General features: G+C 38.0%; 1 pseudogene across 1 annotated transcript; it reads left to right on the forward strand.

Annotated features, from left to right (window-relative positions):
• Nucleotides 1-3691: 3691 nt before the first annotated feature.
• Nucleotides 3692-4333, forward strand: LOC306667299 (high mobility group protein B1-like; annotated as a pseudogene). The gene has a single exon. The product of its transcript is annotated as a high mobility group protein B1-like (transcript).
• Nucleotides 4334-4748: the final 415 nt, after the last annotated feature.

Consider the following 4748-nt stretch of genomic DNA (forward strand, 5'->3'; position numbering starts at 1 on the left):
TAAGAATTTTATGAAAACAGAGAACAAGTTTGGTTTTTTTTGTTTTTTTTTTTTCCAGTTTGGGGATTGAACCCAGGGCCTCATACATGCTGTGCCAAAGTTTGTTCTGCTGGTGAACTACATCCCCAGTCCCAGAGAACCACTTTTAACAAATGATTGAATACTTGGGGGCTCTCATATGTCTTATGTCACTTAATTTTCACAACTTTTATGGCAAGTATAATTATTCCCATTTAATAAATAAGAGAGCTGAGGTTCAGGCTGGCTAAGCAATTGTCCAAAGGTTAGATAGCTAATAAGTAATGGTTGGGATTTGATGCTAGGTCTTTTGACATGGAGCTCAGATTATTCTGTTACACCACAGCTGTTCTTCACAGCTCCAGAGCCTCTCCTCTCTTTTTCCAGACAAAAAACTAGTATGTGGTCATTCATTATCCAGGCTTACTGATCTCTCAGGGAGGATTTACAATATTACTCTGGTGGACTCAACCCTTACCATGGTTCTGATGCTGAGAAAACACTGACAGAGAAGTGGAACAGCACTTTCTGCTGACTTGTGGCTCAGGGCCTGGGGACATGAACCAGTGGCTCCTAGAAACACTATAGCCTTTTTTTTGCTACCAGACTTTTAGAGAATCTCTTCATTATCGCTTTACTATTCAGGACATTCTTCACTGGGATCTCACTTGCAGTCACACCAAGACTTAAAATTGTAAAAAATGTTTCCACGATAAAAATTAATTACTAATAGCAGCTATAAAATAATTACATTTACATTATATTTATACTTAACTATAAGTAAGTATATAGTTTAGTATAAAATTTAATTATACTTAAGTATAATTATGTATAAAACTATAGTCGAGTATAAAATGTAAACGTTTATTTATTTATAAAACAATATTTGTTCAAAAGTAAAACAACTAAAACATATATAATATATATATACACAAAAATATATATATACACAAGACATACAGGGCTGGAGTTGTGGCTCAGAGGCAGAGTGCTTGCCTAGCACATGTGAGGTACTGGGTTTGATCCTCAGCATTGCATACAGATAAATAAAATAAAGGTCCATTGCCAACTAAAAAATTTTTTTTAAAAAGACATACATATTAATGTGTGTGTATATATACATACACACATACATATATGTACATATAAAAACATATTACTCATTTAAGCAGAGAGTATCATGGTGGTTACTTGGGGCTGAGGGGTGGGGGTAGGTTGGGGGGATGTTAATCCCTGTCAGGGGAGTAATGCACAGATTAGGTTAGGCCTTTTATAACCTAACCATTTCATCTCCAAACTTTCTTGCATTGTCTCACACCTGAGATTTTGCGGACACCTTATCTAAAACATTACACATACATTTCTTCTACTCACATCCCATTAGCTGGAACTTGGTCACACAACACCACCTAGCTACAAGGAAGGCTGACAGATGCAGCTTTTAACTGGGCATTCATGAGCCTAGCAGAAAATAAATCCATTTTTATGGAAGAAGAGGAGAACCAATGTTGAGGGATAACTAGCAATTATCTGCCACGTGGATATAGATTCAACTTAATCATTTCCATTGCTAAAAAATAGTTCATAGCATGGAATATTCCTCTTAATGGTCATTCAGCTTGTTTCTGATTCTACTTTGCCACTGCAAACAATGCTGCAATATTTGTTTATCTATGCATATCCTATTCATATGTCCTATATACAGGGGATTTTATCTTTTAGGAATAGAGTCTCCAATATGGAATAATGGGGTTGAAGTATACATGAATTTTAAATTTTTCTGTAGGACTCTGCTTCTAGTGTGTTCCACTAAATAAGCCCAAATTGACTCCAGCCAAAACATAAAAAGAAACAACACAAATAGTCTAAAAAGTAAGCAACAGTAGCAGAGAGGTTGTCTTTATAAGAGTCAACTTTGAAGAAGCAACCTTCAAGGCAATGTTTTCCAATATTTTCCCCTGCTTTTCTTGTGCAACTCTGCCCAGAGAGCAGGAGACAGCCATGAAGCTGTAAAACAGAGCAGCAGAATTGATGGCTAAACTCCTATGGAAAACTCACCTTTCTAAACCAAAGTTAAAGGGAACAGAGATCTCTGTGAGCAAGGGAGAGAGGGAATGCATTGGAAAGGAGAGAAATGGAGATAGGAATTTTCCAAATCTATAGAAAACTTGCACAATTCTCTGGTTCCCCTTGACTTTGGAAGTCAAATAGAACCAAAGAAGTGCAACATAGGTCTTGAGAAATGGACGATATTAAAATGATAGCCTACAGTATTTAGAGTTGAAACCTAGCCAGTTGAATCATCTGCTAAGACAAAGGGAAAAGTCAATCTTCTCCTGAGAATTATAATAGAACCCAAAGTTTACACATTCAACATTTGTACTACCTAGGATATAAAATTATTTGACAAACACAAATTCAGGTAAATGTGACCAATTCTTAAAGGAAAAGACAATAGAAGCCAATACCAAGATAACCAAAGGTGGCTTTAGAGCAGCTACTGTGACTATGCTCCATCAGCATCCACTCTTGAAATGAATAGAAAGATAGAAGTCCTCAACAGAGAAGTAGAAGCTACATAAATCAATTAGTTTAGAACTGAAAAATGTAATTGTTGAATAAAAAATTCTCTGGTTATGCTCAATAGTAGGATGTAGGAAAAAAAAAAACAGTGGACTTGAAGATAGATCAATAGAAATGACTTTAACAGCGGAAAGAAAAAAAGTTGAAAAACTAAACAGAGTAGAGCATGGTGGCACATACCCATAGTTACAGCTATTGTGGAGGCTGAGGCAGGAGGTTCTCAAGTTTGAAACCAGTCTCAGCAACTTAGCAAGATCCTATCTCAAATTTTTTAAAAATTAAAAGAACTGGGAGTGTAGTTCAGTCGTAAAGTGCCCTTGAGTTCAATCCCCGGTTCCCCGCAGCCCTCCCAACACACACACACAAAAATGTGGGAATTGTGATGATTGAGTTTAATGTGTCAGTTTGACTGGGTTAAGGATGCCCTGACAGCTGCTAAAACATTATTCTGGGTTCATAGGTAAGGATGTGTTTCGGGACGAGATTAGCATTTGAATCGGTGGACTGAGTAAAGAAAACCATCCTCACCAATGCAGATGGGCACCCTTCAAGCCACTGAGGGCCTGGATAGAACAGAAATGCAGAGGAAGGGCAAATCCGCTTCCTATTTGAGTGGGGTATATCTATATTCTGTTCTCCAACATTGCTTCTTATTCTTAAGCCTGAAGACTTGAAGTAGGACTCTCCACAATGGCTCCAGTGGTTCTCAGATTCTTGGACTTAATTATTGGACTTAATTATTCCTGATTGACCAGCTTGCAGATGGCAGATAATGTACTTCCTGGCCTCCATAATCACATATTGCTAAGAGATAACAAGCAGCTAATAAGATAATAAAATTATAGAACAAAGTCCAACTCTATCAGTAATTACATTAAATATGAATGATCTGACTATACCAATTAAAAGACAGAGTGAATAAAAGATAGGATCAATTATATGCTGAGAAACCCATTTTAAATTTGCATACGTACACAAGCCCATCTAAAGAAGGCTGATGGCGATGGCCATTGCAGTACGTTGAGCTCCATAGAGACAGCGCCTGGCAAGTGAGAGCCGATGGGCACTGGGCGATTCTGTGCCTCGCTGAGGAAAAACAACTAAACATGGACAAAGAAGATCCTAAGAAGTTGAGAGGCAAGATGTCATCATATGCTTTCTTTGTGCAAACTTGCCGGGAGGAGCACAAGAAGAAGCCCCAGATGCTTCAGTCAACTTTTCAGAGTTTTCTAAGAAGTGCTCAGAGAGGTGGAAGACATGTCAGCTAAAGAGAAAGGAAAATTTGAAGACATGGCAAAGGTGGACAAGGCCCGTCATGAAAGAGAAATGAAAACATATACCCTCCGAAAGGGGAGACAAAAAAGAAGTTCAAGGATCCCAAAGCACCCAAGAGGCCTCAGTCGGCCTTATTCTTGTTCTGTTCTGAGTATCTCCCAAAAATCAAAGGAGAACATCCTGGCTTGTCCATTGGCAATGTTGCAAAGACACTGGAGGAGTTGTGGAATCACAGTGTTGCAGATGACAAGCAGCCTTAGGAAAAGAAAGCTGCTGAGCTGAAGGAAAAATACCAAAAAGATATTCCTGCCTCCTGACCTAAAGGAAAACCTGACGCAGCAAAAAAGGGAGTTGACAAGGCTGAGAAAAGCAAGAAAAAGGAGAGGAGGAAGAAGAGAAAGATGAAGAGGATGAGGAGGAAGAGGAAGAAGATGAAGAAGAAGATGATGATGAATAAGTTGGTTCTAGCGCAGTTTTTTTTTTCTTGTCTACAAAGCATTTAACCCCCTGTACACAACTCACTCCTTTTAAAGAAAAAACTTGAAATGTAAGGCTGTGTAAGATTTTTTTTTTTTAAACTGTACAGTGTCTTTCTTTGAATAGTTGACACACTATGGAATGTGTCTTAGATAACCCTGTCCTGGTGGTATTTTCAGTAGCCACTAACCTTGCCTGGTACAGCATGGGGGCTGTAAATTGGCATGGAAATTTAAAGCAGGTTCTTGTTGGTGCACAGCACAAATTGTTTATATATGGAGACAGTAGTTTTTCATCTTCAATTGTCTCTGATGCAGCTTATACGAAATAATTGTTCTGTTAACTGAATACCACTCTGTAATTGCAAAAAACAAAAAAATGTTGCAGCTGTTTTG

Source organism: Sciurus vulgaris (genome assembly GCF_902686455.1).
Source record: "Sciurus vulgaris genome assembly, chromosome: 8".
Classification (NCBI taxonomy): domain Eukaryota; kingdom Metazoa; phylum Chordata; class Mammalia; order Rodentia; family Sciuridae; genus Sciurus; species Sciurus vulgaris.